This window comes from Lycium barbarum, chromosome 8 (genome assembly GCF_019175385.1).
Source record: "Lycium barbarum isolate Lr01 chromosome 8, ASM1917538v2, whole genome shotgun sequence".
Lineage (NCBI taxonomy): Eukaryota > Viridiplantae > Streptophyta > Magnoliopsida > Solanales > Solanaceae > Lycium > Lycium barbarum.
The window spans coordinates 32,740,189-32,753,696 of NC_083344.1; the positions used below are offsets into that span (position 1 = coordinate 32,740,189).

Genomic DNA, 13,508 nt, shown 5'->3' on the forward strand with positions numbered 1-13,508 from the left:
TACGAGCCGTGTCCAGTAGAGTCTTGTTTATGGATGTGAAGCGCGCAACACTTATAAACAAGAGGCTGCGGGGCATTTAGGAATAATGACTGTCTTTCTTGTTCATAGATCGTGCGATAGAGCTATATTATAAGATTTCGCTTTTCCCTAATTGTGCATTATGATTTCAGCGATGCCAATGAAGAGAAAAGCAACAGCCACCCAGAAGGGCAAGACTGCAACAGGAAGGCGGATTGAACAGGAGTCACCGGTAAATATGGATTCCCGTACTCCACCTATTTTAGAGGAGCATGAGGGGGCCTCAGCTCCAGCTCCAATTCCTCCAGTTCCTCCACCGGTTGCTTCGGGCCAACAGATGACCGAGGCCATTCAATTATTGACACAGCTAGTTGCCGCCCAGGTTCAGCGACAGAGTACGGGCCCTAGTGACAGAGCGACTAGTGCCAGAGCCCATGATTTTATGAGTTTGAATCCTCCAGAATTTTTTAGTTCGGAGCCGAATGAAGACCCGCTGGGTTTTATAGATGAAATGTTAAGAACGCTAAGAATGATACATGATTTTGATGAGTTAGTGGAGTTAGCGTCCTATAGGTTGATGGATGTAGCAGTTCTTTGGTATAATAATTAGATATCTTCAAGGGGGGAAAATATGCCTCCCCTGGTATGGCAGGAATTCGTAGATGCTTTCATCCGCCACTATTTGCCACCCGAGGTTCGAAGGGCCCGAGGTGACAGGTTTCTGAATTTAAGGCAAGGGAATATGAGTGCTCGGGAGTATAATATTCGCTTCCGTTCAATGGCTAGGTATGCCCCGGCTATGGTAGTCGATATGAGAGACCGGGTGCATAGATTTGTGAGTGGCTTAGGGCCACATTTAATCAAGAATGTTTTGACAGCTTCACTCGAGGAAGGGATGGATATCTCTCACATTCAATCTCATGCTCAAAATTTGGAAGAGAAGCAGCCGCCGCACAGTGGTGAGCGCGATATTGATAGAGGGCATAGTAAGAGGGCCAGATCTTCCAGTGCTAGTAGTGAGTTTAGAGGGCGCCAGAGGCAACAGTATTTAAGATATTCGGGCCAATCTGCGACGAGTGCACCTCCTCGATTCGCAGGCAGGAGATTCGATCGCCCTATTTATTCTGGTCCGGGATAGAGTCCGAGAGCTTCAGGTTCCCAGTTTAGAGGTGACATCAGTCAGAGGAGACCACCGTTGCCACGATGTATCCAGTGTGGTAGATTACATTTAGGTCAGTGTCGCCGAGGCTCATATGCTTGTTATGCCTATGGTCAGATTGGGCACATGATGCGTGATTTTCCCTCGATGAGTGGCAGAGATAGGGCTCAGCCCATAGGATCAGTAGCAGGTTCTTCTTCATCCGTGCGCCCTGTAGGGCAGGCTCCCCAGACTTCAGCAGGTCATGGCAGGGGCAGAGGGGTAGCATCCTGTTCAGGTGGCTCTTAGCTTCGTATTTATGCCTTAGTTGGGAAATAGGATCTTAAGTCCTCCTCTGACGTTATTACAGGTATATTATCTGTATTCTCTTATGATGTCTATACATTGATTGACCCGGGTTTTACTTTGTCGTATATCACTCCTTATATTGCTGGTCAGATTGGGGTGAAACCTGAGCCAATCAAACATTTTGAGGTGTCTACTCCTGTTAGTAACACGGTAATAGCTAGGCAAGTATATAGAAACTGTGTGATTGTGGTATGTGATCGCCAGACTGTAGCTAATTTGATTGAGCTGGAAATGTTAGATTTTGATGTGATTATGGGCATGGATTGGTTGGCTTCTTGTCATGCTAATGTAGATTCCAGAACAAAAATGGTTCTATTCCAATTTTTGGGAGGACTAGTGCTTGAATGGAAAGGCAACACAGCATCTCCAAGAGGTAGGTGTTAGAACCCGTATTTTTGTACAGTGGAATAATCCGGATTTATTTATGATAAGCTAAGGACAAAATTATTTTGGGATACAAAGTCGGGATTCTTGACCTTCGAATTTATTTTGAGATATAAGTTGTGCATGAATTTATTGGTATGGAACAATTAGGAAAATTTGGGACCAAAGGTGATAAAATTTGAAGTGGAAAGTCATCCACAAATTCCATGTGGTGCCCACACAACTTTGTGTCATCTTCTAAGTGGAACAACTCATTATGTGGGCCAAGGCACCCTTGACTAAGTCTTGCATTGTTAAAAAGATGACCACTTCATTTCACTTCACTCCAACTCTTAAAAAAGAGAAGGAATTGAAGAGCACCACAATAAGGGGGCTCTCGGCCAGCCCAAGGAAAAATCCACCCCCATTTCTTGCTGTTCCAAAATTATTTCCTTGGTACAAACCCACTATTTTGAGGTCCCTAAGTAGCGTGGGAGTGTCGTTGGAGCGATCAGCCCATTATTTTTCGTCCATTGGAAACCCTAGCATTTTGTGGAATTGAAGAGGATAGGTAAGAGTTGATCTTGCTTTTGTGTTATAAAGGTTGTTTGTATCTTGTAGTATGTTATAATGGAGGAAAATCATGAAATATGAAATGTTGGAGGTGAGTTGTGTATGTGGAGCTTGAGCCGTGTAAATGGGTGTTGTTGTGTTGTGATTGAAATTATGAATTAATGCCTAGTTAGTTGATTATGATCATTGTAAGGTGAAGAACAATTGAGAATCATCCATATATGTATATGTGTAGTGTTAGCCGAAAATGGGTCACCTTATGTGCCAAGAATTGAATTAGTATCGCTTATTGTTTAGCCGTCGTCGCCATGAATTCTATGTTGGAAATGAAAGTTTATTGACTCAAATTGATGTTGTAAATATTGCGGACTGATTTGGAAGTTGTTGTACATTTAATGTAAATTGTGTATTCATGAAAATAGCATTGTTAGAATGTAAATTGTAGATACGAACCATGATTTGGAAATGAAGAAAAAGTTAGGGGGGCTGTCTCGGTTAGGGGCTGTTTCGGGTAGCTTGGGAAAATTTATGGATTGTTGGAAAAATTGTATAAATTGCTTAGAATGTCTTGAAATGTTTTTGGTATGGGTTCGGGTTAGTATGTGAGCGTATAAGCGTCGATTTTGGCTTGAAGGTAAGTCGTCGAATTGAATTTATAAAAGTTGATGAATGATGGAAAAGAGAGCTATTATTGTTGTATTACCTTTCGGATTGATTATTAATGTTGTTAGGTTGGTTGTTGTTGTTGTTGTTGTTGATTGATACGGCCGAGTTAAATTCTCGGAGTAGCCTATTTACAGGGGAAATGCTGCCCAAATTTCTGTAGAATTAAGGGCGAAATTGGAATTTAATGCCCAAAGAGTCTTTAGCTAATGTTTGGCATTTTATGGCTTGTTTATAGATCGTGGGCAGCCCGAATCATAGGTTGGATTTAGCTTGAGTTTGGATCGTATTGGAGAGCATTTGAGGTATGTAAAGTAATCTTCTTCTTCGGCATGCCTTAGTTAAAATAGGCTATGATATAAGCCTCGAGGAAACTCTATTCTCACAATCCGAGCATGTTTATGAATCGCATTTGTTCTTTGGCATCCTTGCCTTGTCATGGCAAAACATTGATCCTTATGTTCTTGGAATCCATAATTTGTAAAGATTACATGAAAGCTGATTTTTGTTTTAATGTTCATTCTTTAGCGATTCCAAAACTTCAAACGCCCATAATTTCCTCAGAAAAGCTCGGATTGCTTTGAAATTTTCGTAGGAGTTTGTATGATATAAAATGAGTATGTTTTTCATAGGCGGGCTCAGTTCGGGTCTATACTCGTCCGTGGGTCCCGCGACGCCCTTTTTGAAATTCGACAACTTTGAAATAAAAAGTGGTAATTATTATTCCGATTTCGAATATGACTATTTTACTTATCCTTCAGATTTATAATAATGATTTTATGCATATGATTCCTCACTACTCCGCTCGTGCCTACTGTGATATCGTTCACCGGTTCCCGGGCCGGTTCTGTTGTCGTGCGCTTTGTGATACATTCCGGTGTTATGCTGTGATTATGGTTCACCGTGCTCCTCGCTCGAGGGTCGGGTTCCACTTATGTTTGGCGTTATGCTGTGTTGTGATGTGTGACGGGGATTCGGAGATTTGAAACTTTCTGGTGTTATGCTGTGTTGTGGCGCCATCGACAGGCGGGCGACCACATTTTCCTGTGCCCTATGCATAATTTATACTTTGGAAATAAACATTTTGATATTTGTTTTTTGATATGTATTATTTTCTATATACCTGATTCGATTATTGTTCAGATTTATTTCTGTACCTTCTGCTTTGCATACTCAGTACATATTTCGTACTGACCCCCTTCTCCGGGGGCTGCGTTTCATGCCCGCAGGTACGGACGCACAGCCTGGTGATCCACCTGTTTAGGACACCCTTTCTGCTATTCGGAGTGCTTCTCTCTTTCCGGAGCTTATACTTTTGGTATATATATTTATTAGTGCATTTTTATATATTCATTCATGGGTACGGCGGGGCCCTGTCCCGTCATATGATTCTGTCGGTCTGTTTAGAGGTCTGTGGACATGTTTGTGGGTTAGGGTCTTTCTGTATGGATAGGTGTATATGTTCTTTGCTAGCCCTGTGTGGCCTTTGTTGGTGTTTGCTGTGTACAGGGTTATTTTGGATAGTCTGTAAAACAGAGGAAACTCTGCCGAAATGTTTCTGGGAATTGTCAAAATTTAGAATATAGCCTCGTCGGCTTCTGGTATATACTTGAATGCATTTGATAGATGGGTTTGGGTGCCCAGATCGGGCACTAGTCACGGCCTACGGGGTTGGGTCGTGACAAAAGTGGTATCAGAGCGGTTTGTCCTCGGAATGTCTACAGACCGTGTCTAGTAGAGTCTTGTTTATCGGTGTGTTGTGCACCACATCTATAAATAGGAAGCTACAGGACATTTAGGATGTTTCCTTTCTTTGAATCTTAGATCGTGTGATAGAGCTGTGCTATTAGGATGATTCTGTTCTGATCTGTTGTTGTTTTTCTTTCAGTGATGCCTCCGAAAAAGGCGACGGCCGCCCAGAAGAAAAAGGGCGTAGTAGGAGAGACCAGCCGGGCTCAGAAGGATACTCGGACCCTTGCTCGGATGATGCGTGATATTACGTCCCGGCCAGCCGACTCTGCTACGTCTTCATCGTCAGAGGAGTCTGGAGCAGCTTCACCATTAGCTCCAGGGGCTCCAGCTCCCGCGCCTCCAGCTCCTCAGCCAGGGGCGGAGGACAGGACACTGAGAGAGGCTGTGCAGTTATTGACCACTCTGGTAGCGGGACAGGCTCGCAGACGCGGGCGGAGAGATGATGATGATGACGATAGGCGTGACAGCCTGAGGGTTCGAGAGTTTCTATTATGTGGCCCTCCAGAGTTTTACGGGTCTAAGCCCGACGAGGACTCCCATGACTTTATTCGGGGGATGCGGCGCTCACTAGATTTGGTCAGGGCTTCAGAGACTGAGTCTGTTGAGTTGGCTTCGCATAGACTACGGGATGTTGCTGCTCACTGGTATGAGTCCTGGGAGCTATCCAGGGGTGAGGGTGCTACCCCAGCTACTTGGGACGAGTTCGTGACTGCTTTCAGTCACCACTTTTTTCCCGCAGAGTTACGGCGGGCGCGGGTTGACCGATTTTTGCATCTGCAGCAGAGGGGTCGGAGCGTCCGTGAGTATAATATGGAGTTTGATTCTTTGGCCCGGTATGCACCTGCCATAGTAGCAGATATGGCCGATCGGATGCACAGATACGTGATGGGGTTAGACCGCTATTTGATTGATGGTTGTATGGCGGTGGCATTGCAGGCAGACATGGATATTGCCCGACTACAGGCTTATGCCCTGGGTATGGAGGACTGACATAGAGCTGATTATTCTAGCAGAGATCGGGACAGGAGGCCGCCCAAGAGGGCCAGATTCGTAGGTTATTCTGGAGATTCTCGAGGCGGACAGCCTCAGCAGCAGCAGTCAGGCAGACATCCTCCTCCGTCAGGCCGGGGTACACAGCCAGCCGGTAGGAGATTTGACAGTGCAGGACAGTTTGGGGCCGGTCAGAGCTCTAGAGCATCAGAGTCACAGATAGCTAGAGGTCCCAGCCAGTCCAGACCACCCAGGCGCGTTGTTCCCATTGCGGGAAATCGCACCCGGGAGAGTGTTATCGACTTACTGGAGCCTTTTTTTCATGCGGTTGTCAGGGCCATCTTATGCGAGATTGTCCGTTGGCGAGCGGTTCTGGTAGTGTGGCTCAGCCGACGGGGTCAGCCGCTGGTTCATCATCTGCTCCATCAGTTGCACGCCTTGCGGGGCGAGGTATGCCTGCACCGGCGGGACGCGGTCGAAGTCGTGGCAGTGCTTCAGGTTCTAGCGGTCCTTCGAACCGCATTTATGCCTTAGCCAGCAGACAGGACCAGGAGGCTTCGCCTAATGTCGTCACAGGTATATTACTGGTTTTCTCTCGTGATGTGTATGCATTGATTGATGCTGGTTCTACATTATCATTTATATCTCCACTCGTTGCTGATACAATTGGGATAGAATCCGAACCGATATAACCTTTTGAGGTAGCTACACCAGTAGGGGACTCTGTTATAGCCACTCAGATTTATAGAGATTGTTCCGTGATTATCTGTGGCCGCTGCACTAAGGCGGATTTGGTGGAGTTAGATATGATCGAGTTTGACGTGATTATGGGTATGGATTGGCTAGCTTCTTGCTATGCTAATGTTGATTGTCAAAAGAAGATAGTCCGATTCCAATTCCCAGGGGAGCCAGACATAGAGTGGGCAGGTAATACAGTATCGCCGAGGGGTAAGTTTATTTCATACCTCAAGGCTGAGAAAATGATCAGAAAGGGGTATATTTATCATATGGTCCGTGTTCATGATTTAGAGGCAGAGGCACCGACTCTTCAGTCAGTCCCAGTGGTTAATGAATTTGTAGATGTATTCCCAGATGAGCTTCCAGGTCTTCCTTCCGAATGGGAGATAGAGTTTGCTATTGATCTGTTGCCAGACACTCAGCCTATCTCTATTCCTCCGTACAGAATGGCACCTGCAGAATTGAAAGAATTGAAAGAGCAGCTGAGAGATTTATTGGAGAAGGGTTTCATTCGGCCTAGTGCGTGACCCTAGGGAGCTCCGGTATTATTTGTGAGGAAGAAAGACGGCTCGCTGCGGATGTGCATTGATTATCGGCAGTTGAATAAGGTAACCATCAAGAATAAATATCCCCTCCCCAGGATTGATGATTTGTTTGATCAGCTGCAGGGTGCCAGGTACTTCTCGAAGATAGACCTGCGATCGGGTTACCATCAGGTACGGGTACGAGAGGCTGATATTCCCAAGACAGCATTCAGGACCCGATATGGGCACTATGAGTTCAGAGTTATGTCTTTTGGGCTGACAAATGCCCCAGCAGTATTTATGGACCTGATGAATCGGGTATTCAGACCGTTCTTGGATATGTTTGTGATCGTATTTATCGACGATATTCTGGTTTATTCTCGGTCAGAGGCAGAGCATGCGGACCATTTGAGGACGGTACTTGGCACACTTTGGCACCAGGAATTATATGCTAAATTTTCTAAGTGTGAATTCTGGTTATCTTCAGTGGCATTTCTGGGACATATTATTGGGGCCGATGGCGTCCGGGTGGATACCCAGAAGATCGAGGCCGTAAAGAATTGGCCTAGACCTACGACGCCGACAGAGGTGCATAGCTTTCTGGGATTGGCTGGTTCTTATCGGAGATTCGTGGAGAAATTTGCTTCCATCTCATCGCCTTTGACAAGGCTGACTCAAAAGGGAGCTAAGTTTCAGTGGTCAGATGCTTGCGAGCGTAGCTTCCAGTTGCTGAAAGAGAAGTTGACTACGGCTCCAGTCCTGACTCTTCCCGAGGGTCCAGATGGGTATGTAATTTATTGTGATGCCTCTAGTATTGGTTTGGGATGTGTGTTGATGCAGCACGGCAGGGTGATAGCTTATGCTTCCCGGCAGCTCAGAAAACATGAAAAGAATTATCCTACTCACGATTTGGAGCTGGCCGGGGTCATTCATGCTTTGAAGATGTGGAGACATTATTTATATGGGGTTCACGTTGATATTTATACAGATCATAAGAGCCTTCAGTACATCTTTAGGCAAAAGGAGCTGAACTTGCGACAGAGGAGGTGGTTAGAGTTGTTAAAAGATTATGATATTGATATTCTCTACCATCCGGGAAAAGCTAATGTTGTGGCAGATGCACTTAGTCGCAAGTCTATGGGTAGCCTAGCAGACGTGCCATCAGGGAGGAAAGAAATGGTTTGTGATATTCATCAGTTGGCTAGTCTTGGAGTTCGCTTGGCTGATTCTGGAGATGTTGGGGTTTCGGTTCGAGGTATTGCTGAGTCCTCTATTACAGAAGATATTAAGCGGCATCAGTATGAGGATCCTATTCTGGCACAGTACAGAGACGCAGCGCTAGCACAGGAGAATACTCCGTTTGAGATTTCACCTGATGGAGTGTTATTTCACAGAGGCAGATTGTGTGTACCTCACGTTGCAGGGTTGCGGCGACAGGTTATGGGCGAGGCACATTACGCCCGATATTCTGTTCACCCAGGGTCGACGAAGATGTACCATGATATCAGATGCCTATATTGGTGGGACGGTATGAAAAGAGATATAGCAGAGTTCGTTGCTCAGTGTCCAAATTGCCAGCAGGTTAAGATTGAGCACCAGAAGCCCGGTGGGCTATTGCAGGAGATGGAGATACCGACGTGGAAGTGGGAGATCATTAATATGGACTTTATTACAGGTCTACCTCGCACTCCACGGAGGTATGATTCTATTTGGGTTATTGTTGATCGGCTGACGAAATCAGCCCATTTTCTTCCGGTTCGGACCACCTATTCAGCTGAGGATTATGCCAGGCTTTATGTCAGGGAGATTGTACGACTTCATGGAGTTCCTGTGTCTGTTATTTCCGATAGAGGTGCCCAGTTTACAGCTAAGTTCTGGAGATCGTTTCAGGAGGGATTGGGGACCCAGGTGAGCCTGAGTACAGCCTTTCATCCCCAGTCCGACGGACAGGCTGAGCGCACTATTCAGACATTGGAACATATGTTGCGTGCCTGTGTTATTGATTTCAGGGGTAGCTGGGACGACCATTTACCGCTTGTTGAGTTTGCGTATAATAACAGCTACCACTCCAGTATTCAGATGGCACCATATGAGGCTTTGTATGGCAGGAAGTGTAGATCACCGATCGGTTGGTTTGATGTTGGGGAGACTGAGTTGATTGGCCCAGATGTGGTCCAGCAGGCCGTGGATAAGGTGAAACTTATTCGAGAAAGATTGTTGGCAACCCAGAGCCAACAGAAATCTTATGCCGATAAGCGACGTCGACCGTTAGAGTTTCAGATTGGCGATTGGGTGTTCCTGAAAGTGTCACCGATGAAAGGTGTTATGCGATTTGGCAAGAAAGGAAAGCTCAGTCCGAGATATATTGGGCCCTATCTGATTATTCACAAAATAGGCAAGGTGTCCTACGAATTGGATTTGCTAGCTGACTTGGGAGCGGTACACCCGGTATTTCATGTTTCTATGCTTCGTAAGTGTATTGGTGACCCTTCCAGAGTCTTTCCTGTAGATGACATTCAGGTCACCGAGGAGCTATCTTATGAGGAGCAGCCTATAGCCATATTGGATCGCCAGGTAAAAAGGTTGCGGAACAAAGATATGGCTTCTGTTAAAGTGCTGTGGCGGAACAATAACCGAGAGGAAATGACCTGGGAAGCTGAGGAGCATATGAAGAAGAAGTATCCTCATTTATTTTCAGAGCCTACAGGTAATCCAATTCTCTATTTGACTATGTTGTTTGATAAATGAATCGTTGATCAATGATTGTATTGTTGTGATAGTTAGTAAGGAAACTCCCCCAAATTGTTGAATGACCGGTAAGGTTAATCTGACATTCGAGGACGAATGTTCTAAAGGGGGGAAGGATGTTAGAACCCGTATTTTTGTACAGTGGAATAATCCGGATTTATTTATGATAAGCTAAGGACAAAATTATTTTGGGATACAAAGTCGGGATTCTTGACCTTCGAATTTATTTTGAGATATAAGTTGTGCATGAATTTATTGGTATGGAACAATTAGGAAAATTTGGGACCAAAGGTGATAAAATTTGAAGTGGAAAGTCATCCACAAATTCCATGTGGTGCCCACACAACTTTGTGTCATCTTCTAAGTGGAACAACTCATTATGTGGGCCAAGGCACCCTTGACTAAGTCTTGCATTGTTAAAAAGATGACCACTTCATTTCACTTCACTCCAACTCTTAAAAAAAAGAAGGAATTGAAGAGCACCACAATAAGGGGGCTCTCGGCCAGCCCAAGGAAAAATCCACCCCCATTTCTTGCTCTTCCAAAATTATTTCCTTGGTACAAACCCACTATTTTGAGGTCCCTAAGTAGCGTGGGAGTGTCGTTGGAGCGATCAACCCATTATTTTTCATCCATTGGAAACCCTAGCATTTTGTGGAATTGAAGAGGATAGGTAAGAGTTGATCTTGCTTTTGTGTTATAAAGGTTGTTTGTATCTTGTAGTATGTTATAATGGAGGAAAATCATGAAATATGAAATGTTGGAGGTGAGTTGTGTATGTGGAGCTTGAGCCGTGTAAATGGGTGTTGTTGTGTTGTGATTGAAATTATGAATTAATGCCTAGTTAGTTGATTATGATCATTGTAAGGTGAAGAACAATTGAGAATCATCCATATATGTATATGTGTAGTGTTAGCCGAAAATGGGTCACCTTATGTGCCAAGAATTGAATTAGTATCGTTTATTGTTTAGCCGTCGTCGCCATGAATTCTATGTTGGAAATGAAAGTTTATTGACTCAAATTGATGTTGTAAATATTGCGGACTGATTTGGAAGTTGTTGTACATTTAATGTAAATTGTGTATTGATGAAAATAACATTGTTAGAATGTAAATTGTAGATACGAACCATGATTTGGAAATGAAGAAAAAGTTAGGGGGGCTGTCTCGGTTAGGGGCTGTTTCGGGTAGCTTGGGAAAATTTATGGATTGTTGGAAAAATTGTATAAATTGCTTAGAATGTCTTGAAATGTTTTTGGTATGGGTTCGGGTTAGTATGTGAGCGTATAAGCGTCGATTTTGGCTTGAAGGTAAGTCGTCGAATTGAATTTATGAAAGTTGATGAATGATGGAAAAGAGAGCTATTATTGTTGTATTACCTTTCTGATTGATTATTAATGTTGTTAGGTTGGTTGTTGTTGTTGTTGTTGATTGATACGGCCGAGTTAAATTCTCGGAGTAGCCTATTTACAGGGGAAATGCTGCCCAAATTTCTGTAGAATTAAGGGCGAAATTGGATTTTAATGCCCAAAGAGTCTTTAGCTAATGTTTGGCATTTTATGGCTTGTTTATAGATCGTGGGCAGCCCGAATCATAGGTTGGATTTAGCTTGAGTTTGGATCGTATTGGAGAGCGTTTGAGGTATGTAAAGTAATCTTCCTTCTTCGGCATGCCTTAGTTAAAATAGGCTATGATATAAGCCTCGAGGAAACTCTATTCTCACAATCCGAGCATGTTTATGAATCGCATTTGTTCTTTGGCATCGTTGCCTTGTCATGGCAAAACATTGATCCTTATGTTCTTGGAATCCATAATTTGTAAAGATTACATGAAAGCTGATTTTTGTTTTAAAGTTCATTCTTTAGCGATTCCAAAACTTCAAACGCCCATAATTTCCTCAGAAAAGCTCGGATTGCTTTGAAATTTTCGTAGGAGTTTGTATGATATAAAATGAGTATGTTTTTCATAGGCGGGCTCAGTTCGGGTCTATACTCGTCCGTGGGTCCCGCGACGCCCTTTTTGAAATTCGACAACTTTGAAACAAAAAGTGATAATTATTATTCCGATTTCGAATATGACTATTTTACTTATCCTTCAGATTTATAATAATGATTTTATGCATATGATTCCTCACTACTCCGCTCGTGCCTACTGTGATATCGTTCACCGGTTCCCGGGCCGGTTCTGTTGTCGTGCGCTTTGTGATACATTCCGGTGTTATGCTGTGATTATGGTTCACCGTGCTCCTCGCTCGAGGGCCGGGTTCCACTTATGTTTGGCGTTATGCTGTGTTTGGCGTTATGCTGTGTTGTGATGTGTGACGGGGATTCGGAGATTTGAAACTTTCTGGTGTTATGCTGTGTTGTGGCGCCATCGACAGGCGGGCGACCATATTTTCCTGTGCCCTATGCATAATTTATACTTTGGAAATAAACATTTTGATATTTTTATTTTTTGATATGTATTATTTTCTATATATCTGATTCGATTATTGTTCAGATTTATTTCTGTACCTTCTGCTTTGCATACTCAGTACATATTTCGTACTGACCCCCTTCTCCGGGGGCTGCGTTTCATGCCCGCAGGTACGGACGCACAGCCTGGTGATCCACCTGTTTAGGACACCCTTTCTGCTATTCGGAGTGCTCCTCTCTTTCCGGAGCTTATACTTTTGGTATATATATTTATTAGTGCATTTTTATATGTTCGTTCATGGGTACGGCGGGGCCCTGTCCCGTCATATGATTCTGTCGGTCTGTTTAGAGGTCTGTGGACATGTTTGTGGGTTAGGGTCTTTCTGTATGGATAGGTGTATATGTTCTTTGCTAGCCCTGTGTGGCCTTTGTTGGTGTTTGCTGTGTACATGGTTATTTTGGATAGTCTGTAAAACAGAGGAAACTCTGCCGAAATTTTTCTGGGAATTGTCAAAATTTAGAATATAGCCTCGTCGGCTTCTGGTATATACTTGAATGCATTTGATAGATGGGTTTGGGTGCCCAGATCGGGCACTAGTCACGGCCTACGGGGTTGGGTCGTGACAATAGGTTTATTTCCTATCTCAAGGCAAGAAAGATAATTGCTAAGGGCTATATTTATCACCTAGTCCGAGTCCATGACACTGAAGCAAAACCACGGACTCTTCAGTCCGTCTCGGTAGTAAATGAGTTTCCAGATGAACTTCCAGGTCTTCCACTGGAATGGGAGATTGATTTTACTAATGATGTGTTGCCGGAAACCGAACCTATATCTATTCCTCCTTACAGAGTGGCTCCTACAGAATTGAAAGAGCTAAAGGCACAACTAAAGGATTTGCTCGAGAAGGGATTTATTTGTCACGACCGAACCCCGTAAGCCGTGACTGGTGACCGACATGGACACCCGTATACATACTCTTTAGTTATATGTTCATTTCACATCAAACTCAATATGGATCTTATAACGACCAAACCATGGTCTCAGAACTGTCACATAAATATTCATATAAATGCAGGCCGACAAGGCTGCCATCATATAATAATATCATATGCAAGCCGACAAGGCTACCATCATATACGAACATCATACCACAGCACATCGTATAGACACAGCTGAACAGAACCCATACAAAACCCACACATATGTCCACAGACCTCT

General features: G+C 44.0%; 1 long non-coding RNA gene across 1 annotated transcript; it reads left to right on the forward strand.

Annotated features, from left to right (window-relative positions):
* Positions 1-10,063: 10,063 nt before the first annotated feature.
* On the forward strand, positions 10,064-12,571 carry LOC132605047 (uncharacterized). Its single transcript, XR_009568987.1, has 3 exons — positions 10,064-10,549; positions 11,450-11,516; positions 12,461-12,571. It is a non-coding gene; the product is annotated as an uncharacterized LOC132605047 (long non-coding RNA).
* Positions 12,572-13,508: the final 937 nt, after the last annotated feature.